The sequence below is a fragment of the Diorhabda sublineata genome, chromosome 6, assembly GCF_026230105.1.
Source record: "Diorhabda sublineata isolate icDioSubl1.1 chromosome 6, icDioSubl1.1, whole genome shotgun sequence".
Classification (NCBI taxonomy): Eukaryota; Metazoa; Arthropoda; class Insecta; order Coleoptera; family Chrysomelidae; genus Diorhabda; species Diorhabda sublineata.
Window position 1 is genome coordinate 10,434,375 of NC_079479.1, and position 24,986 is coordinate 10,459,360.

At 35.3% G+C, this 24,986-nt stretch overlaps 1 protein-coding gene across 6 annotated transcripts in view; it reads left to right on the plus strand.

Annotated features, from left to right (window-relative positions):
• LOC130446011 (hemicentin-2-like) overlaps positions 1-24,986 on the plus strand; it is a 251,683-nt gene that overhangs the window by 6,880 nt on the left and 219,817 nt on the right. For 2 of the 6 annotated variants that reach the window (XM_056781979.1, XM_056781978.1), the window contains exon 2: positions 14,646-14,773. The exons of the other annotated variants lie outside the window; for them this stretch is intronic. The gene's annotated coding sequence lies outside the window, so the exon portion shown is untranslated. The remainder of the gene's footprint in view (positions 1-14,645; positions 14,774-24,986) is intronic. 6 annotated transcript variants of the gene reach the window in all.

A 24,986-nucleotide genomic window follows, 5' to 3' on the forward strand; every position in this document is an offset into this window, starting at 1 on the left:
ATTTTATAATATTAAAAAAATGTTTATATGTATATATAAACATTTCAGTGTTTCAAAAATAGTTATGTTAAATACTATTTGGTAGGAACCGTGTAACAAGCGCCCTCTATGAGAGTCAGGTATAAAAACAAATTCACTGGATGTATCGGCTTCCAAAACATATTCGTATAAAATATCAATACAATATTAGTTGTCTAGTAGTTATCTTGAATACGAAAGCTTAATCCTTTTTTTGAAATACTCTGTAGATAAATTGACAGGTTAAAAAATTTTGTAGTTTATAACATGTTAGGTGAAACTTGAATAGGTGTCAAGAAGAAAAAGGTGAAATGTACGTGTCTAATTACTTATTAATATAATTTTTATATTTCACATATTTCCTGGCCTGCGATAGACACTGCAATAAGACACTCTATATATTCTTCATTGATCTGAACCAAGCTTTTGATAGGGTACGATTGAGGGATGTAACGACTCTACTGAAGATAAGGAAAATCCACCCCAACATAATAAAAATAAACGAAGACCTGAACACCGATAATTACACATATATCAGAATGGAAAATAAACTGAGTAGTAGAATACCTGTGACGTCGGGTATCAGATATGGAGACAGCCTCAATGACCACAAGAGAAATGATGAAATAAGGGAGATATGTGACATCCAGGACGTAGTGAGATGGGCGAGAAATCGGCGAAAGGAATAGAGAGACCACGTGGACGGAGTGCCAGACGGCAGGTTGGCAAATATTGCAAAGGAAGAAAAACCGAATACATCGAAAGGACGACCACCTACAAGATGGTATGAAAGCAGGTCTTCATCATCACAGCTGCAACTAGGCAATCATTGATGCAAACACAGGACTAAGTTCTAACGTACGATGAAGAAGAAGATGATGAAGAAGACATATTTCCATTTAAAAAGAAAATAAATTACAAAAATTCTATCAATAAATATCTCCTGAAATATTGATTTTAGTGACTTGGTGCTATAGACAAGTTTGTTTTCCATATTTCTTGTAGCTTTTGTCATTTACGAGATAAATGCGAAAAAAAAACGAATTTCATGGAAAAATCAAGTTTAGAGGCCAGTACTACCTAGCCGGTTCAAGTTACTACTTGGCCCCAATGGAAAGTGTTGAAGAGCTTTCAATTATAAAAAAAACGTCGATACGATGCTATGAAATACCACTGAGCTATAGAAATTTAAAAATAAAAAATCGGAGTTCCTGTATTTTTTTAGTGGAAATCTTTACAACTCATGGTCGAGGACTTAATATTAAGGGGCCAAACTTACAGGGAATTTTTTTTTGGGTGATTGCGACAAAATTTTATGAACAGTAAAGAAAAAATTGGTTGAAAAAAGCAACTTAATATTTACACTGGTTCAGGCAGAAAGTTCTTGCAGGACTAGCCCGAGAATTTTAGTGGTTCTGCATATAAAAATTTAATTTATTCTGTTTCAACTGGCTTTGAAATACACTTCATGGTTCAGTAATAGAGTACATCCATGTTATTTTCAGTTAAAATCGCTTATATACAAAATAGAGCGGAATGTTTTGCTATAATCAGGATTTTACCTTTCTGTATCACATCTTTAATCATTGACAATTTACTATTCAATCCGATTTATGATTTATAAATAAGGATATTTTACCAAACGAAATTTGAATATACTATACCTTAGAACATTCTATGCTAAATAGGATTAACTTCTACGAACGATCTCACTGGCGAGCGAGATCGTTCGTACGAGTTAATCCTATTAGAAGCCAACGTCAGACGGTACTTCTTACTCCTAGTTCAATGATAAATGTTAAAGTCGACTACTAGTCCAGTGAGTACAGCCCAATAAGTGACAAAACCCATGAAAATATCGCTTTATCGATATAGTGAAAGTTAGAAGTGAAAGTGAAATTTAGAAAAAAGTGAAAGGAAAGAAAATTTTTGTTCAAAAAATTTCCTACAAAAAAGGCTTTTGACTTTTTCCTAATCTCAAAATTACTCTTACAAAAAGCGTGTTACTGGATTTTTTTCAACGGTGCATTTTTTGCGGATAACTAAAAAAAGACTTGAAATTTAAAGGTAAATTTCTGAAAAAAAATGCCGAGCAGGAAATGATTTTCGAAGAAGCTCAAATATGATTTTTCCTAACCTACAAAAAACTCTAAGATACAAGAAATCCTCTGTTAAAATCTTGTTTGTTGTAAGTACTCTAAACTTAAGTGTGGAACAGGGTTAATCCTTAAAAACACTATTCTTGGGCACAGGCTTCTAAATAGCAGTCCAGCCTTCTTGCAAGTACACAAATTACTAGATCTAAGCTGGTATTGGAGAGCCATTGTTGAACCTGGAAATACACTCTTAAGCAATGCAATTTGGCTGCATCTGAGGTTGGAGGACGAGACTGATGCATTGCAGAAACTCTTTCAGTAGAAAGAGGTTTCTTTATGGTAATGGATATCTATATAGAGGGTGACTGTGCTCATCCGATTCTCTATCATGTAAGCTTTCGTTTTCCCCCGTATAATGCGTTAAAACCAATCCCTCTAAAATCGCAAAAAGATTTAAGAAAAAAATGTCGTTTTGGAGCTCTTGACGAGTTTTCAAATTTTTGATGGAAAACCCAAGGTTTTACGAACTTATTTGGGAAGGAAATTGAACCTCGACAACTCAGTTACAAAATGGATGTCTGAATGTTTTCACATATGCAGTTGAAAAGTAGAGACTCTAACGAGTAAAATGCACTTTTTTTCGTTCCGAAATGTTGAGTTTTTGAGGAGATACAGCAGTTTCTTCTTCAGCCGGGGACTTTATGTGGCGCAAAAACTTTTTAGTAAGATGCGACCCTGAAGTTTGAGTGCATTTTACAAAGAAATAACAGCTCTTAGAGAAAAATCACTGAAAACCTTTTTTGTAGGAAATTTATTGAACTACATTTTTGATCCCATCACTTTATTCGAAATTCGCTATAGATTCCGAGCTATTTGCAAAATTTGTAATTTTGAAAATTTAAGCAAAAATATATCGCTTAGCGGTCAAAATTTTGATGTTAACTCAGGAGCTGTGATCACTGGACTATACTTGCTATTCAACTAAACAGTGGTGAGGTACCAAGGGTTTATAAACTTCCATTTTACCTTTTTCAACCAGTTATGAATATTATTTTGTACTGTGCTGTCATTAACTTTCACTACGTTTGTGAATTTATTGCATTATCACTGCATAAATCATCCTATACTTCATAGCTACATAACTAGGTGTACAGAGATCATTTCGCACGCAAGCCTTCTGATAGGCCCGTCGTGTTTAACTTGAAATTACCAAAAACGGATGTCTTTTGAAAAACTGATCAAGCTCCTTGGCTTGAACCTTCTAACGACACTATGTAAACTTTGAGGCTTGTCCATTTATTTGAACCTCGCTCGTGTTAGTGTTGGGCATTCGTCTATAACGTGGTCTACAGTATCATGGTTTATCCATCCATCCGCAAAGTTTGTATTGTGAGTAAACTGATATGTAATAGCAAAAACACCAATGTGAGCACATTAGTGGTATTGCTGATCCCAGTTTACCGCGCCATAGTCGTCGTTGCTCTTGTTGCCATTTGATGGTGCATTCAAACGAGCTAAACCTTGAAGCCACCTTCCATCCAAGCCATAAAGCGATACGGATTTCCGATCTATATAAATTTTTTAATGTTTTCGTTGGTGACAAACTCTGTGAGGCGTCCTCGGTATCCTAGTAAACCACTTCTCAACGGATAATTTTCGTGTTGAAAAATTCGAATCCGAAAAGAAACTAACCCAGACACATTTTTATAAAACATTTGTATTTATCTGAATTCATTAGAAAGTTGAAAATCCCGATATTTCAGGCCCTGACTGTTATGCTGATTGCATTATCCTCTCTACAATGAATTATCTTAAGACTTAAGTTGACAGTTGTCTTATGTCAATTGACAAATTAGGGTTTCTCTTATTCATGTAGGGATCTCATATTTCATATAACATCGTCAAGATAATAAACATTAATTTAGGAAAACGGTGAAACGATGTTATATAAATTACGTGATGCTAATATGCTCGATAATTCTATAAAGTTAAGGAAAGTGCAAATTACCCTGTCACTATATCACATTCGCGTTATGATGAAAACTAATTTTCAACGTATTATATAACGATTTCGCTTACAAAATGTGAAAGGCCTGGTTTATAAAATAGTTCGAGAAGTTTAACAAAAGAACTGAAAACATTGGAAATTGTTTACCTTTTGTGACTGAAGATGATAACTCGGTTATCGAAACGCGTATCATAGAGTTGTCATTTTGTTTGATCTACCATAGGCGTAGATACCACATTTTATAATTGTAATCCTATTTGTAACTCTAAACTCTAACTGTAAAATCATTATTAGACCTCGTTAACTTGCTACAACTAAATATTAAATTATAAAACGTAAATAGACGAGTAAAATGTACCTGCCTGTAAGGGAGTTTGGTTTAAACAGGGTAACAGACTTGTACTGAGCACTTTTTGCACCCCATTCGTCTATTAGAAATTCGGTAGTCTTTGATATGACACGAATAATCTTGTCGCCATCGAACATCAGTGCAAGTACATATTTTCGGGAACAAAACGTAATTGTAAATTACATACAAAACATATTAGTTGCTCATATTACAAGACAAATATTTATTCAATTCTATCTAGGATACACATATTTCATGGTTCTGAAACTCTAGGACAGAGATGTCAAACTGAATTTTGCAGAGGACCATATATTAAATTTTGAATTCGTAGGTGGGTCAGAATTAAAATAAAAAAAAATGAACCGAATTATAACATTTTATTCATTAAATTATATAAGTATATAATATACGGTTGTTAAAAATCATATCAAAGTTATAAATGATGGATGTTGACTCGAGGATCCAGATACCTGACTTCTTTTGTTTTTGACAAGATCATTGATGTCAGGTATCATATTCGTTGTAGTTATTTTAAGAATTGATTGGAGATGTAATCTCATACTGCTCGATTGAAGATCTATCAACTCCATTTGCAAATGAACTGGTGCCTGTGAATCTTCAAAATTGAATGGATTGTAGAAAATTTGGGATTCCATTTCATTCATTTTGTAAAAGTTTTCAAAACGATTGTTAAATTTCGTATTCAAATTTTGCAGAAGTTAAAAATATTCATCCAATTTTTTTGGTTCACTGTGCCAAATGATTTTAAATGAGGGAAATGGTCCGAAGTTTGAGGTTTTACCTGATTTTCCCACAGCCTCAACTTTGGCGACAATCATATTTTTACACTATAACTTTATATTCAGATCAGTCAAGTGTTTATTCATATCTACCAAAAAGGCACAATCAATCCACCAGTCATTGTCATAATCAATTGTTTTGCCTTTTTCTAACATGAAAGCTTTAATAGGGTCCCGCAATGCAAAAAATCTTCCTAAAACTACTCCTTGACTTCGCCAACAAACTTGAAATGAAGGGCATCAGAAAACTTTTCGTCCAAATCTTATAAAAATTGCCTGAACTGTCGGTGATCTGGATTATAAAATTTACAATTTTAATTATAGGTTTTATGAAATGGTCCATTTTTAATTGATTGGATGCCAATTATTCCTGATGACATTTGAAGTAAAAGTAGCGAATTTTGCGTTTTGTTTTTTGCTATAAAAAATCGAAATATTGGAAATTTTCCATTGATAATAGTTGCGATTACATTTGTTGAGTGTGTACCAAATATCATTTGCTATTGTAGTACCTGCCAATGGAACGCGCTTTAATAGTTCTTCAGTTATTTCAAAGTTACTGTTAACAGTATCAGTCAGTGAAAAGTAGGTAAATTTTCTCCTTCAGTTGCAGACCCAAATTTTTTTTCGCGATTTCTAATGCAATAATAAAACTTGATTTCAGGGCATCTTCGCTATCTGTATTAGCTTTAGTAAACATCGATTGTTGACCTTGAAGTTTAAATTTTAAAGATGACAATCGAATTTTGACTTATGATTAGTAGCATACCGTCTTTTCAAATTAAACTCTTTACAAACAACGACTGTTCGCTTACAAATCAAACACGGTGGTTCCATTCTATAAAAAAAAATATGCAATTTTCCATTTAGTCTGAAAAACTCTGCACTCACTATCAACTTTACATTTTTGTGAAATTATGCAAAATCATAACAATTATGGAACTCGACACAAACAAATGCACAATCCTTCACAATCATTACTTCGCAGTACAATTAAAATCCTTCTCCAACCGTATTGCTTCGATTTCTCGACTCAACTGACTCACGTCGCGCCTACGCACTCGTTTTATATGTGTAGACTTGAAGCACGTGGAAGATTCTATCCAATAATAGAATATTTCCGCTTGTTGCTAAGAGATGGCGATACTGTCTTTCTCTCTCGCTTGTCTAGGCACGGGCTCTGTCCTTGAAATTACTTATAAACATCCGTAGATTTGAGACTACGAATATTTAAAACATCCGAGGAATCGAATGGAGTCTAAAAGCTCTAAAAAACATTATTCTTCTTTCTGTGACTGACACATTGCGATCGCGGGCCTTATTGATACGGCCCGCGAGCCGTATCTTTGAAATGACCGGTCTAGATTTTAGCCAATCGTTATTGATAATGGAATTTTCTAAACTTGCGAGCTGTTGCTGAAGTAAAGCTATTTCGATGAATATAATTTTGAATAAAAGTCATTGGGTGGATTTTTGTGTATCGATAGTAGATTTTAAATTCATATGAACAAAAAAAATTACAAATTTTTGGGACACTCATTATAAAATATATTTTTTTAATTTCATTTCAGGAGGTTTTTAATGGAAACGTGTGAATAAAATAGTTTTTTTGTATTCCCGCTACTGCGTGCTGAAAAAACACTTCGTCCCGAACTGACAGCTTTTAGCTACGTTGAACATTCGATTCTAAGTAAATGAGGAATTTCCCCGGTTTTCGGTATATCGGTATTGCATTTTCTTACACCGATCCACACGAGCTTTTGGTGAGCGTGATTTCATGGAATGTCAAATGAAGAACTTGCGATCATTTTACGCAGAGTATCGATGTTTTCAAACACAACAGCCGATTTTTGACGACTTCCACGAGATTCATCCTGTAGCGAAGTGCGACCACAATTGAATTCGGAAACCAGCGAAACACAGTCTCTCGAGATGTTGCTTCATCACCAAAAGTCGAAGCGAGTTCATCGGCACATTTCTGTTAGTTTAATCCACGTCGAAAGTCATCACATCACAACACGTCAAAACTTTATGATGGAAGTGTCAGATTTGGTATATTCACATGTTGCCATATCTCAAAACTAAAAGAGCAACTCCCGTAGGGTTTGATTTAAAAATATAACCTTGATAAAAACAGATGAATATATAAAGCTTATGAATATCAATAATAATTTATTACTTTCAAAAAATTTCATACCTAATAAGTGTTTCATCGATTCTCTTCTAATTTTTGTGTGAATTATTGTTATAGTTATAATATGCGATATTAGAGTAAAAAACAAAACTAATTATTAAAAAAAAATGCGCCCTCATTTCTCAGTAAACAATTTTACTGTAGCCAGCTAGTGAAAATGCAGCCGCCAATGATTGGGAGTTGGGACTTTTTTGTAATTCCACGTCAGTTTGAAAGTGCCGCCCTCTAAGCCACTCCTTCAGTTCAGGGAAAAGAAGAAATCACTCTCATTTAGGTCGAGACTGTATAATGGATATTCGAAAATGTCCCGATGAAATTGCTGAAGGGGTCGTTGGCGGTTCTTTTGAATTTTGTGGGCCCCGTTGGAGAATTTGTGTGAATCAATTGTTGTTTCATTTCGGCCGTGTTATACAAAATCTTCGTCTCATTACTTGATTTCGAAAATCTTCTTTATCAGTATTGCAACGGTTATTGGGATCCAGTTGACGCAAACTTTTCTGTAGTCTATCTGTTCAGTATCTATATAACCGCTAGGTCAACTCGCTGAACAATATCGACAGACTTGCTTCCTTGATCCCATACATTAAGAACGTTAGTTCGGCCATCTTTAAATTTTCGACACCATTTACCATACAGTTGACTCATTTTTTAATGAATTTACACTGAATTATTCCTTTCTGTCCGCTAGAAATGACCTGTTGGAATCGCGGGCGTTTGAGTGAAGGTTCGCGGTTGCCTACCACGCAAACCAATCATTTGCTGCATTCCTGGCCATCATACTGTGCGATCGGAGGTTGAAAAAAGAACAACCCTCGTATTATTAGAATTGTATCGTATTTTTCTTCAATTGTCTAATTATTTTTTTATTGACGTAAGCCGGAATGAAATATACGGATATCGTTTCGAAATAGTGCTGTACAATGTCTACGATCTATTGACAAAGATCAAAAGATAGAATTTTCCACAAAGAGGATTGTTATCTGCAAAGCACCAGCTTCGACAAAACATATATTTTTTTTAATAAATTTCAATCTGAAACGTTTTCGGAGTGAATACCGGAATTTCGTTTTTTCTTCTTCTCTTTGCGTCAATCGGAATGTCACAGTTGAATTGTTATTAAAGACTTCTTTTATATCCCTGCGGTGTTTGTAACTTACTATTAACGTAGTGTTCAATCCAATTTGCTTGGACCTCCGCATCATAAAATATCGTTTGTTCCTCTTCCGTTAGTTTAATTTCGGTGGTATCTTGATTTAAATGCACTGGACAATTTTTGTAATGATTTTTTGTATCTTTTGATGAAAAATCAACTTAAAATGACAGTTATAAATTTGACTTATTTCATTCTTTATCAAAATATGACTTGAACTTGAAAATTGACGAAATTATATTAATCAATACCTACAACATGAATATCAAAATAAGAATAAAATCAAAACCTCATTTACTTTATCATTACTACAAATTGTCTGTATTTCATATTTTTATCAGTTTTATAGATTGTCAACTTTAACCCCATTAAGTTATCGTCTTCAATTATTTATTATTTAATTATTATTACAATTATGTGATTATGATTAAATATATTGAAATATCTAAATATATCTAATTTTAAAATTATTATTGTATAAGATAAGAACTAATATACAGTAGCACCTCGATTATCCGTCACCAAAGGGACCAGATGACGGTCGGAACGCTAAAAATGTCGGATAATGAATTAAGCCATTTGTACGATGTATGTATTAAATAAAAAATACTATGTATGTACAACCAAAGGACTATACAGTGCACTAAAACAAACAAGGATGCAAGAATAAAAACGTGTGTAAGTAAACAATGAAACATGTTAAAATGATGATAAAACTACTTTAAAAAATCAGAAATGTTTTTTTGTTTCAATTCCTTAAACCTTGATTTGGATGCAGCATCACGTCACTTCTTTGCACGCATAATGTCCATGGCTGTAGCTGTGGTTGTTGCTCCAAGTACTTTAGGGCACTCTCGAAGGCATCCTTTGCTGCAGAGTGTCTGATCTTTTCGTTTTTCTCTTTTTCTTCTTAAGCAGAAGCTTGTTGCAAGATGAGGTCAATGAACTGCTCATCATCAATATCTTCATTTGTAAGGCTGGTAACGTCCACATCAGCTAGCTATTCGTCTACGTCAGAAGAATGGATGTCAGATCACGGACTAATTCACCGTGTCTGACTCGGTAATGTCTGGAGTTTCTGGTGTCTTGGATAGACCGGGATAAACCTTCTTCCATGATTTTTGTAGAGTGATTTTCTTGACTTCTTTCCAAGCTTGAGCAGCTAAGTAAATTGAAACTTTAATGTTTAGGCTTTTGATTGCTTCAAAAAGATCACAACTCTCTTCTGTTTTCTCTAACAGAGCACTGACATATTTTCTCCTGTAGATTCATTTGAAAGAATCGATAACACCCTGGTCCATAGGTGGTACCAATGGAGTCACATGGGGGGACAAAAACATAGCTTTAATATCACCAAGTTGAAGTTCAAACTCAGATGAGTGACTTGGGGCATTGTTCAACAACAAAACGGCATGAATTGGCAGATTTTTTAACTTCAAATACTTTTCCAATGCCGATACAAATTTGTCAAAAAACCATGTTTTAAACAAACTACAATCCATCCAAGCGGATTTTCGAGCTTGATAATAAACTTTAAAGCTGATATGTTAATGTTTTTAAAAGCCCTAGGCTTTTTAGACTTGGCGACAACAAAAAACGGCATTTTGAGATCACCACTGGCATTGCTACATGTGGCAAAGGTCTTTTTTCAGTTTTGTTCCTTATACAGTTTCATTCACTGAAGCAAGAGTTTTTATGGGAGCATTTTATAATTTAGTCCTGACTCATCAATATTGAAGAGTTGTTCTGCTACAAGCAGACACAAATTTCTCGAACTTTTCAACGAGCTTTTTAGCAGCATCATCATCGGCTGAAAGTTTTTCTCCCCAAATAACAACTTGTCTAACGCCGTGACGATTTTTCCATCGCCAAAGCCAACCTTCACTTGCTGCAAACTCAGTTCTTCACAGCCAAATTTTTTGTGCAACTGAATTGTTTTTTCTTTTACGATGGGTCTTAAAAGTGGAATTTCTTTACTAGTTTTCTAGTTTTTATCGAATTTTCTACCTTTATTGAATAAGCTTCAAGATCTTTTCGGTTTTTTTCCAGTCTTTAATGGTTGTTACACCAACACCCCTTTCAGAGGCTAATTTAGCAACTGACTCACCTTTGTCCAGTCTTTGTAAAACACTTAGTTTCTGTTCAATTGTGCACACAATACGTTTTCTCCTCGTACTTACAGCCATTATTACACTTACAACCTTTCTCTTGTAAAGTAACAATCACTTCCACCACCGTAAATTTTTAAAACGATAACACTACTCGAAATATGTATGTAAAACAGTACTGAACAGGTCTGCAGACTTCTGGCAACTAACCGATAAAATGAACTTGACTCAGATGGTAAATAAAGAAAGGGAGGGCAGACACCTGCTTGTTGTGTCGCCACTCGAGTGGGAATAAATAAATCGAACAGTAGCTGTTGGGAACAGTCTTTTTTCAAACACCTCTATATGCCCTATGGGCGATAAGGAGCGATAATATTCAGAATTAGAAGAGTCCGCCGCAGAGCTGAGGAAAAGTTATCTCAGACCAGCTTTTTAATCCCTGTATAGACACTCCGTTCCGTCCAGAAATAGAATTTTTTTTTTCTCCCAGCTTAGCCAGCAGATTGAATTACCTCTATAGAGAAGGGTGCTTGAAGTGTTATGTTCTCATTTGGGTTGGTAATTCTGTGGGAGCTCCGCGTCATATGTTGGGTAAAGAGTTAGATCTTCATTGGCAAAATCCTTTAGGAAATTCAAGTTGTTAGCTGGAGTAAAACAGTTTATAGGCTGTTGTTGAAGACGGCGACTTCGTCATCTGCGGTGAAGAATTTTTTACCTTTCAGTTTAAGGTGCGATTCTACATGTTTTTTTAGTTTGTAGCCAGATTTGTAGTCGAAACTCTTTGATATTTATAGTTCTCCAAGTAAGAATACATACTGTAATGTTTTTCTTCTTTCTATTTTATTTAAACTGGTTTTCTTAACGTGTGGTGTGTTGATTTATACATCAAGCTTTGATTTATCGCCCAATTGCACTCCTTCCCATGTTATCTGAAATCATAGGAAGATTGGTCCAAAAGAGGCTAGTATCATTTCTGTTTAAATATTAAATACTTACTAACCATCAATTTGGGTTTTCTCTTGTAAATAATTTCTACTCTAGCCTAAACAGCCATCACTCCACTGCAACAATTTTTTGTGATTTTTCTAACGCCTTCAGGGGAACACCTCTCGCATGGTTTAAGTCATACCTTACCAACAAAAGTCAGCTTATAAAGGTTGATATAACGATGTCTTCTTGCAAGCCAATCGAATTTTGAGTGCCCCAAGGCTCAGGACTAGGCCCTATTTTGCTTTTTCTGTTTATAAACGACATCGCCTATCTATCGGTGGTAAAATTTATCTATTTGCAGACGACGCTAGTTTTTCTTGTTTGTTGTTGTTGTTTTTGGAGGCTGAGAATAACGTGAAGTCTGGGAATAGGCAGTTAATCACACGATTAAAGAAGAAGAGAAAATGTGAAAGATGGATAATATTACTAATGAAATGAAGGAACCACTCATTGTGAATATTGATTGCAACAGTTCTGATTCCAAATCTGATTTGGATTTAATCAGTGATTTTTTAAGAGGTATAGGATTTGATTTTGAAAAAAAAATTTGATAAAATTGATAAAATCTTTATTGGAATCGATAGAACGATCAGTATAATTTGATGTTTGAAGATGATTTTATGCAAATGTTGGACGCGGCTCCGCTTTAGATATCCCATGCGCAAGATCCAATTTTGGCACACTCTCTCCAACATATCGGCCGGTATTTCACGAATAAATGCTTCAATATTGGCTTCCAGTGCGTTAATCGTTGCTGGTTTATTCTTGTAAACATTAGACTTAACATGGACCCACAAGAAATAGTCCAAAGCCTTTAATTCATACGATCTAGGCGGCCAATTGACGAGCCCCAAATGTGAGATGAACTGTTTACCGAAGGCTATTGTTGAAACCACATACTAGGTAAGTCCAATTCTTCCATTTTTGGCAAGAAAAATTATCAATCATTACACGGTAGCGCTCGCCATTAACAATAACGTTTCGGCCATCGTCGCTTTTGAAGATGATGCCACCGGCCCATAATCCACACCAAACAGTGACTTTTTCAGGATTCATTGGTAGCTTTTGCAAATCTTCTGGCTGGTATTCACTGCAGATGCGGCAATTTTGCTTGTTGACGTATCCATTCACCCAGAAATGAGCTTCGTCGGTGAATACAACTTTTAGATAAAAAAGTGGATCTCCCTCCAACTTTTCCAGCGCTCATTCACCAATGTTAGATGTGGTGGGAGATCGTGTGGGTTCAATTCTTGCACCAGTCGTATCTTTAAGGTTTTACACCCAAATCCTTTCGCAAAATTTTCCATGTAGAGGCCCAATTGCTACGTACGTCCAATAGTGTAAACTGGGTTCGAAATTTAATCACAAACTTCCGAATAGTTCTCTCGGTAGGCTGACAAAACTGCCCATAAATTCAATAATTTGCAAGCGTTGTTCGTTCGTCGATTCATGATTAAATTATAAACCAAACTAAACAAGTTTGACAATGACACAAGACAGGATTGACGCGTGATCTGTCAAAAACAGTGTTGCCAAAAAGATACCAGCAAAAAAATCACTCGTTATAAGAAATAGCTGAACTTATATTGGTTTTTATATTAAAATAAAAGTTTATGAAGGTAGGGTTTAGTACTTTTGTGAGATCATGTCATCAGTATAAATAGTTCAAAAATTGATTCGGAAATAAAAATTTTTGGGAATGAAAGACTTGAAAATGTATGTATTTATTTTACAGTAACCTAAAATTAGTATAATTTAATTTCAAATATATTGTTTGTACGTACTCGAATCTAACGAAATTACTTTCGAAAATTTAATAGGCTTTTCGCTTTATATATATTATATTAACCGTCTCAAATTCTATTTTAATTCATTTTGATATATTTCGTTGCCGTTTTCACTAGAGGGGTTTCTGTGTGTTGTGATTTGATATGGACTTGTCTTGGGATGACAGAAATTAATGTCTTTCCGGAAAACCAATGGAATTTGAATGTACTAGTAATTAGGGGAACCGGAAAACTGGAAATTTTCCTCCCTATCAGTGGAATACTGTGATGAATTATCGAATGAAATATGCGTTACCAACGAATACTGACATCTTTCAAGTTTATTTCATTATGAATGTTTTTTTCACAAAGGGGTTTATTAAAATTTGTTGGAAACTTTTTTCACTTTGAATAAACCACCTACTGGTTCATTCATAAACGTCATTAGTAACTAAATAAAAATCTATACAAACTTTTGCTTTGTATTTTTTTTTAAATTATACTCGGGAGTCACCTGTATTTACAGGATGACATTTGTCAAATTTTTTATCTACAATGATTATCATAATTTCCGACTTAATAACAATCGACAAACACACTCTCCACCGAGCGGTTCTATTTTTTATAATACCGGTTGTCCCAAAAATATCTATTTAATTATTTATCGGATATTGTGTATATAATTATATATACAGTGCATCTAAATAAAAAAGAATATACACATTCTTGGAATGGGTCGATTTCTCAATTGTTTTTACAAATTATAACTAATAATGTGATTTTTTTTCGTCATATAACGTTTTCACCCCAAAAAAGTATAATGGGGTGTTACAAATTAGTACAGCATGGAGAATTTCAATTGTAAAAAACAAAATTTGTAATATTCATGTTTTATTTGAAAGAAAATATGGTTCCTTGTTAAGTTACAGGGTGTTTCATTTAAAAATTTAGAAAAACTCTAAATTATGAATAAAATAAAATGAAAAATATTTAAAAAAAATGGTGAAAACTTATGATAAATATTTTGGAGATCCCGAAGCTATACGAAAGTGATCAAAAATGTTATATTTATAGTCTACTCTTATATCAGCTACGTTCTAAAAGTTTTTTTTTTATGAAAAAAAGCAAACACGAGAGGGTAAACGATTTATCTTACGCTTCTGTAGGTTGTAGTTTTCGGAAAAGACGTGCCTTGGTAGCAGATTTCACAAGCTATCACCTCTCCGAAGGATAAATTGAAATTCTGGGCGCCTGCAGGCGAACTCGGTATTCCTGAGCCACGTCTACATGTCAAGTAAGTCTTGCAAAATTGCTCTAGGTAGTATTTTGTTACACAGCTCGGAAGAGTGTCTGCGTGGTAGTATCGGTAAAAACAGACTCAGGTCAGCGACCTTTATACTATGTTCTAAGCTGTCCCAAGTTTCTGGTCACTCTGGATCCAATGATCCAAATATAGACTAATCTAGGATTAGAAGCTGTATATAGCTTTTTGATCTTAAAAGTTGCCCCTAGTTTTTGTGAAGCTGCATTAGCTAATTCGACCACGTGACTATGAGAAGACATATTGATTCCAACTTTATCACCCAAGCGAATTTTCGGTGATGTAAAAGCAACAGTCTGGATCTTTGCTGCATTGAACTCATTCAGATTGATTACTCAAGATCAGTAGTGATGCTGGCTACGGATTTGGTTGTTAACCGAGTTTATTGAGGTGGCTGATTTGAACGACTGCTATTATCGGCGAAGCTATAGATCGGATTTGCAGTTTTATTGAGTAGATCGTTGATCCGCAGGAGGAAGATGTTAAGTGACAAGATACATCGCTGGGAAAACCCAGTTTTGACCTCAAACCTTTATGAGGTATGTCTTGGATGGATCGGTCATTGAGAAAGCTACTAAGCAAGTCGATAAGTGGGAACCACAAATCTTAATTATTTCAGAAGATTGGAGTATCAAAAGCCATCGATATGTCCAGTGCGATTGCTATGGATTTCCAATATTTCTGTATGGTTTCACTCCCTACATTGGTGACATAGGCCAGGAGGTCCCCGGTTGATCTTTGTTTACGAAAGATGTATTGACGATGTTAGTAGACTTAAGATATCTCATGATTTGCTGGTTAACGACTTTCTACATGACCTTGGCAATGGTTGGGAATAAATCAATCAAACGGTAGCTGTTGGTAACAATCTTTATTTCTCTCTTTTGGTACTGGTTGAACCCGAGCAAGTTTCCAATCTGCAGGGAATAGGTATATATGGTAGAGAAAGAGTAAAGAAAGAGCTCGCATTGAGGATTTGTTAGTTCAGCTGCGCATTTCTTCAATACCATTGGTGGTATATATAAATAAGGTATAAGGAAGAATAGACGCGTTTCAATATTTTTTCTCGAAGTCACTGGTTTACTAAATACCGAATTTGTTACTTTCATTTGCACTATACTGTATACAGATTAAATAAGTTCACATCAATTATTTCTCATTGATTCGAATGGGATGGGTTTCATGATAGTAAAAACGCTTATACGACCCAATACGGGCGAAGCCAACGATAGAGTTTTGGGGGTTCAAACTTTGCGTCGTTTCTCGATGATTTGCCACGCTCCTCGGTCGGAATGAGCGGAGTTTTGTGAAAGTTTCTGGACGGCTTCTGGGCCAATGTCGTAATTTTTCCGATATAGATATTAAATTTCATGTGAGTATATTTTTGTTGTTTTATTTACTTCGAACCAAACTACCGCCGTGCGAACCAACGGAACAATCTAAATAATTCGATCATATTTTTTCTTTGCCTCAAATAAACAAATCAAAAAAGAGAGAAAGAGAGATTTTAAAGACAACATCGAGCTGCGTTGGCCAAAATAATCATTTCCCGGATTCTAAATTGTAGTAAATAATCCCCGCGAATGGAAGCCGCACAATAATAGAAAATTATGTTATTTGGTGTGTTGAATTGCTCGTAAAATTTGGAATCATATGTCGTTTCATATCATACAACGAATAAATTCCCAAATCGGAGTTAAGTTGAGCGCAATTTAACGTTGAATGTATGACTATGAAAATAATTAGGTATATATTTCATTACAAACTCTGTATACGGTTTTTAATTGAAATATAACAATAAAGTTGAAAATGTAATAAAAATGAAGAATAGTTGACATATGTCAAGTTGACAACTTGACGTATTACGAGAGCTGCTACTTAAGTTTTGAAATAAACAAATGAAAAAACGAATTCGCTTTTGCGTGCGTTTGAACCAATTGCAGAAGCATTGAGATACCTCCAAAACATTTGATTTGAACGCATCAAACGCTTCTTCAGGTGTTGACCTCGCAATTTATCGTTGATCTAATAATAATAATCCTTTATTATTGAAACAAAAATTTACAAAAACGAAAATATCCATAATTTGTTAGCATATAGTGCCATATGGGACGTTAAAGAGAAATTAAATAAGACGTTGGTTAAGGCATTTTTAATCAATCAAAGTGTAGAGGACACCTCTTATGACAAGCTTTTAAAAGTTTTGCTGAATCAGCTTCCGAAGCTCCACTTTAAACCACACTAAGAGTTCTAGTCTTTCTTGGCAGCTGATTGTAGTACCTTAGTCCTTGAAATGCAATCGACTTTTGGCTCATTGTAGTTGTAGTAGATGGTCTGTTGATCTGACACTCTGATGGTGAATATCTCTAACCACATTAAAGGAGATTGTGGAGTCCACCTCTCTCCTTTGACATCTGTGTATGAAGTTGGCTGCTTGCTGTACATATTTCACATTTAAAATTCCGTTTGGAAGGTATAAGTCCGATGTAGGATGAAGATGAGGCAAACCAAAGACTTGTTTGGAAGTTTTAATGGATGAAGATGTGTGGCAGCAGCATTCCCTCACACTAGTGTCAGGTAAGAGAGGTGGGAACGGATAAATGGATAGTATAATGTTAGTAAGTGTTTGGAAGACAAAATAGTGGACGTTCTCCCAAGCATTCCAACTGCCGGTGCTATCTTCCTGCAGATACTGTCTATTTATGCTTCCCATGAAAATTTGTATTCTAAAGAAGGCCCAGATACTTAACCTGCTTAGTTCTTGCTAGTGGGATTGATGTATTTGGATTTGCTAAAATGTTATATTGCGATTTCTGTATATTTAATGTCCGTTTAACCTGAGACTATTTGCAGATCCCTCTCGATACATCTTTTTGTTTCTTCAGCTGTTTGTGAGAAGTATGTTAGTAACGTATCATCTTCATACAATCTTATCCTCCCATGTAGCAATGGAACTGCCAAAGAATTTACATAAACCAGGAACAGTCCTCGTCCTATCTGCGGGAATAATGGAGATATTATCGGGGGCCAAAGTACGACGGATAATTAATCAATTAATCAATTCGAACTGTTATGCGAGAGCTTTCACCGCCGTGGTGGTGAATGATTCGTCTTTTGCGACTGTTTTCTCTGACTTTTTCAAACATTTCTAGTACACAATCGTTGGTGTACTTTTCAGAATTATGTCTTCCTTAGTCGGAATTGCTTGTGATATTTCTACGATTATTGAAAGTCACAAGTACATTTTTTTAACCCGTCATATTAGTATTTTCTGTTGTGGTTTTTCTTGTCAATTTATCTTCCATGTTCTAACTTTTATTTATGTTGTTGTCGATGTAACACTGCGGTTCCTGAAGTAAACATCACGGTCAGTGAATGCGTCTGAGTCGTCATTTAACTAATGACTAGAATCATCTGATTCTGAGTCCAAAGGGTTATGCTCGTCATTTTCATGGCATCAGGTCAGACAACGTCGTCTCTCTTATCATGAACAGAAATTCGATAGCGTTTATCACCGTCATATCTAACCAAGTATTCAACTATCGTTTTCGCATCCATTTTGTACCTCTTCTGTGCACGAAGATGGACGTAGCATTCAGAATTCACAATGCGAAAATGTTTGTTTCTCGACTTATGACCAAACCTGAGGTCAAATGGCGTTAGTTGTCAAATTCACCACAATCATCACTGAGAAACTCTTTAACGCGATGGCAAAGGGTACGAGCTTCCGCTAATACTTTACGCAAAGACTCTTCGATGTCTTCAGTCACCATATTGTAGACTTTTGCGGGCTGTACATGGTGAAAGGAGGCACGATGACGAGTTCCGCGTCACGGGTACCTCTAAAGATCGTCTGCCCATAGATACTGACTGACATTTAGTGGAAGTTCATTGAAACTTGCTATTCGGATCGTGAGCAGCAAGAACAGAAACTCAGTCCGACATAACACATACCATACGTCATTAAGCGTAAACGTTTTCAACTTCTCATCATTATAATCGGGTACTTCAATTGTCCAACTATCAAGAGCTTTGATGAACCCTTTTCCCACCACAGCTGTGGCAATAAAAGGAACGGGTAGATTAAAAAGGAGGGGACCTCAGAGTTGATGAGTTTCTGCTGATGAGAATCTTGTGTGGAAATTGGTACAAGAAGAAAGTTTTCGTTCCCTGAAAGATGAAATGATTTGGGATTTGCACCCTTTTAGGGATGAAACTCCGATATTAAAAAATTTAAAAATGATATTAACTCGTTTTGCAATTTGAAAGTATTTAGAAAATACCTGAATTTATTAACTAACGAGGACGTTAAACAAACAGTCTTTATATAAATTACCAATTATTTGGAGTATTTTTCATTTTACTTTAGATATTACAGAAAAAATGACACATAAGCAAACTATGAATATTAAATCTCTGTCAATTATTATAGAATTCTCCATCTAAATGTTTTACTGATGATATAGCACAAATACGGGTTCGATAAGTAGAAGGGAAGGGGTTGACAAATGATAAATGCCTACCATAAAAATGTGTCCTCCTAAGAATAAAAATGGACGTATTTCAGATAAAATCTAATCGCCGATATTGGGGTGGAATGTTTTCTGTTGCCCAAACTGTATATTGAAGAAAAATCTGGGTTAATTCCACACAAATCGTAATACGCTTATTAAACATTCAAAAACGTATTTTTCAACGTTATTTCCTCTCAATACGTTACTTAAATAAATTAAATTTAGATTTTAATCGATAGAAAATTTATTGATAATATTGCTAAATACAATAATTCTAGTCATAGTACAAATACTGTTTAATGAATTAATCTCCTATCCAAACAAAAAAGTTTCACAAACAATTTTATTCTGTATAAATATTATCAGACTACTTCGTTATTAACGCCTGACGAAGCGTCCAGCCAAAATACCTCGAACGGATCAGTAACTAATTTTTGACATTATGACATGAAAAAGCTTCAATGTATGCTAACATTGTTCATTGTTTTTTCATGACCACTTTCCGGTTTTACACCAAAGTTCAGGTTACCTCTGGCCCCAGTTTTTATCATGATATACTACACTTGCTCCAGGTAGCGTCAGTGAAGAAATAAAACACTGCAGAGGTCACGATAGTGATTACAAAAAGCTGAAATAAACAGATTTCACTTGCTTTCCTGGATTGGTAACCTGGTTATTTACCGATGGAGTTCCTAACGAAGCTTTCGGAGAGTCTAAAACGGAAGAAGGTGCGAGCAAAAAGCGGACGTGCTAGCATAGCTCTCGGAGATTCGAAGCTCTACGGTAAGCGCTGCGATTCTTAGATCTTGGATCATCGTTTTCGTTAACACGTCAGGTAATAACCTGACCACCACAGGGTAGTGAAAACTCAGATCCCTGAGTGGCAGTTTCCACTAACAGTAAGTCTATATACCTCGGGTTCTCACTTGTGGTTCTGTCTTTGGTTGCTCCTCTCATACACAACCACTGATCTACCTTTACTGACCTTCGCTGCCCACCGGCAATTCTGCGAAACGTTTTTGGGCATAGTTAAAGAAAAAGAAGAGGTTGTTCACACAGTTTGATTTGGTTCACAACAGTTTGGTGTGCCATGTTCTCATGGGGAATCATAGGCCCAATTTTTTTCGAAAATGAAAGGGGGCAGTCTGTTACCGTGAACTCAGAGCGATACTGGGAAATGTTAAGGTCATTCTTCCACTTCATAGTGAATGATCAAACTTTATCACAACAAGACAAAACCACTAAGCCTGTGACAGCATGTATATTATTATGGAGTGATTCCTTGGCTTCCCGATCTCACACCATGTGATTTTTACTAAGGAGATTCCTGAAAAGTGAAAGAACGTGAAAACACAGCTCCCTAAATGGCAGTTTTCACGAATTTTATAAGTTCAACAGTTAATAACAGTAAGTCTGTATATAACAACTACTAACATACCTCGGACTCTCACTTGGGGTTTGGTCTTCGGCTGCTCCTTTCATACACAACCACTGACCTAACTTTACTCTTGCTTCGTGGTAGGTTCTGCTGTGACTAGGCAGTTGGCTGTTCGAAATTTGATAACGATGATGAAGGCTGCTACCTGTATCTTCGTTGTACCAATCTGCTGGAACTGCACGGATTTCAGCAGGGGATTCGAAAAATAAATCTACTGACAACAACGTCGTTCGTTCTTTGGTCTTCAGGCTTTGAAGAAAACGGTGTGGTGAATTGACTTTCACTTCTCGGCTCGGTCCCTTTTACTGCTGGTGATATTTTATTTTCTCTAACGATTGTAGAAATAAAGAGGCAGGGCGTATTTTCAAGGTAACTGTTATGTTCCTCAACTCCAAGTATTTCATTCGCCATGGAAAAGTGGTCAAAACGACACAGCGTTTGCTGTGAAAGCGTTTTACCAAACCGGTAGTTAATCACAATCAATCAGTGCATATAGTGTGAATAAAATAAAGTTGTGGGTGACATATTTCGAAAATTTCGATGAAACAACGAGCAAAAGAAGGGGAGTTATGAGATGCGTTCGAAATCGGGAGGTTGTCGCTCTTGGAATTTCCGACAGGTCTATCCGAAAGATCTTGAGGTCCGATTTGCACCATTATCCTTACAAAACTCAAGTTGTCAATTCTGCGTTTTTGGGCATAGTTGAAGAAAATAAGGAGCTTCAAGTACTGTAGTAGTCAAAACCCTCATCAACAACCTCTCCACTTAGCAATGTTAACAGTTTGGTATGCCATGTTCTCATGGGGAATCAGAGCCCATTTTTTTCGAAAATGAAAGGGGCAGTCTGTTACCGTGAACCCAGAGCAGTACTCGGAAAAGTTAAGGTCATTCTTCAACTTCTTCAGCATGTATATTGTTAATAAGATATTCTCGAATCTTATGATATCTCGAAACGGATCGATTCCTTTGCTTCCCGGTTCACCCGATCTCACATCATGTGATTGTTTCTTATGGAGATTTCTGAAAAGTGAAGTGTATGAAAATCGACTGACTACAGCTGAAGATCTCGAAGATTATAACAATTAAATTTTGAAATATGCATCTGTTTTATTTTTCTCAACCATTTCAAAAATGCGGGATTGACTGCCGCACCCTCTATCACGTATTAAATATTAAAGGTTTAATATTACATATTATAGAGCTTATTTTAATTAATTATTGACGCTAAAGCGATCTTTTTTAATAAAAATACACATCTATTGTTTCAAGATTGAAAAGGATTTGGAACGTTTGATTACCTCAAAATTAGAACCAAAATTGGGTCGCGAGATAGCGGATTCACTCACAAAAAAAAACAATGAAGTTGAATGTAAAAAATATATGAAAAATGTATCAAGTGGGCGTAAGAACAAAAGATAATAGATATACTATGTGAGTTAAGTTGGAAATATGTTGAGGGCAAACGAAGGGAGCGATATAAAATCATTTGTGAAAGTGATTGTGGTCATCAAATTAATTATGAAGAATTACGCAGCCAAGAAGGCATTCAACATAGACAAATTTGCGAAAGCTTTCCATTGGTTCATATCACTCACGTTTTTTTTTTGGTAGTAGCCATTTGGATCTTGTAGAAGAAATGAATTGTGCAATTCACACTTGGGAAGAGCAAACTTATTATTATTAGAACTTCTGAGACAGTATAAGACGTTTTTCTGTGGCTCACAGTTATAGAATTAGTTATGTGCGTTTAGTGAAACAGAATTTTTCATTTCGACGTACTTGTCTTACCATTATGACACATAGTGACATGACAAAAAGTAGTCGTAGCCTGGGTTACGTTTAAGGAAGTATTTGTGACAAGAAAAGTGATGCAAATTTCACTGGAACTACTTTAAATGAAATAGTTGATTTGATTAAAAAATGTAGTGATAAATCAAAATAAGAAAAGTAATATATTAAGTAATACCAACTGTACTTTATGGTTGGTATACACGGCACCGATAAAACAGCGCAAACGATCTGCATAATTTATTAGCGTAGTTTTTTCCAATGTATGTACAAAAATCGGCGCATATGTTTTGGTTGATGCAAGCTATAGGAAAATACTTGAAAATCTATTCGATAAATCGTTGTCGATCGTGTTTGCACAGTTTTATTGCGAGGTAAGGAAGTCGGGTCAATCATTCAATTCGTTCGCAAGTCTTGGTATATATGCGCTGAAACCTTTTCCACTCAGCCACACATTCAAGCATCATCTAATCAACCAAACGTTCAAACAAACACCGGATCATCTAATCAACTATATGCTAAAACCCTTTCAACTTAGCGACACATTCAATTGATTCTAAGTGTCTCGACTTAGCCACACCATTTTCCATGATTTACAATTGTGTTTTCTTCATAGCAGCAACATCATCAAAAATGTTTTCTTATAGATATTTAGTTCTGTTTATAAGATCATGAAGAATTTCTTACAGAGGTGAAACTTCTTCCAAAAGCTTATGTTACTTTTTCGTTAAACTGAAGAAAAGCTCAAAGATTTAGTAAAATTGAACAGATTTCTATATTAGTTATAATATTTTTATATCTTATGCAAAACTTACCTCTAAATAATCTTTCTGTAGACCTTTGTACAAAGCATCGCAAGCTTCAGGAATTATTTGATTGAGACCTTGTTTTGATATCAATGTAGAAAACTTTGAGCGAAGAAATTGAGTAAAAACGGCCGCATTTGGCTAAGATGAAAGTGTTGTTCCACCAAGACAATGCACCAGCTCACACAACCTGCTCATGCATCCTATTCACCAGATTTAACACCCTCGTATTATTTTCTGTTTCCAGACTTGAAAAAATGCCTTGGGGGTCAAAGAGTCTCCAACAATGGAGGGTTGCTACGGGCAGTTAATGGCAGCTTGACGATTCTTATTATAAAACATCGCTGGGAAAAATTTATGGAGCTAAAAGGAGATTACGTTGAATGATAATTATAATTTTTTCCAAAACTTTTGTGTATTCTTTGTTAGGTCAGGTATTTCGGATACCATCCTCGTATATAGAATCTTGTTGGTCTTAGTATACACCTACTCCTTCCAGAACAATTCTGAAAAAGTTAGATTAAGAATAGACTCCACGTTTCCCAGGTCGTTGATGTTGCCGTGGAAACTTTTAAACGCCCGCGTGTTTGGAAGCTGGTTTTACGAATGCCGCCGTTTCCTATACATAAGTAAAATAATTTGAACGAATACAGTATGAAATACCTGCATTTTGGGCACGTGGTCGATTTTCTGGGACGATTTATATGCTAGAAAATCACTTGTTGTTTGATACATATTATAATCAGGTTTAATGCAATAGTATACTTCGTAGATAATCTGGTAGATGCATTAATTGACTAATACCGTTAACATAACGTTCTACAGGATAACAATCAGATTCAATAATTGATAGCTACCGTAATTGTTGTATTAATGCCGTTAGTTATCGGAATATCATATACGAGACTGCATCGATGCAATGAGCAGTAAATTATGGAAATATGACAAATTACAATGTCCAACAAAACGAAATAATCGTTTCCTTCACTGTATCAGTACATTCCTTTTACTTTTTTTTATACTTATACTTTCTATATAGCAAATATCAATTCCTTTGCATTGTCCATTTTTAACTAACCTATAACATCTAAGTTCGATACTTAAGCATGTGATGTACTGAGAAAATTTAATTATCAATGTTGGCAATAACGACCCGTTACTGTTAGTCTTAAATAAAAAAAGTAAAAACGTCGTTTTGACAGAAAAAGTTACTTTGAAGATAGTAGAAGCAGCTGGTAACGAGTTACTGGCCAACGAAAGTCGAAAGCTTTGAATATAACCTCAAAATTTCAGCTGAGATTGTATATTTATTGTTCGTATGTATTTTCAGTTGACACGAAGTTTTGTTCAACGTTTTGGTCACCAGTAACTTCAATTCTGTGGGATGATGATTTGTTTGTATCATGTAAATCAGAAGAAGACGTTGTCGATGATTGAAATATCTCTGAATAAAACATTTGAACCACGTTACTGGCCTACGAAAGTCGAAGACTTTGAATATAACCTCAAAATTTCAGCTGAGATTGTATATTTTTTGTTCGTATGTATTTTCAGTTGACACGAAGTTTTGTTCAACGTTTTGGTCACCAGTAACTTCAATTCTGTAGGATGATGATTTGTTTGTATCACGTAAACCAGAA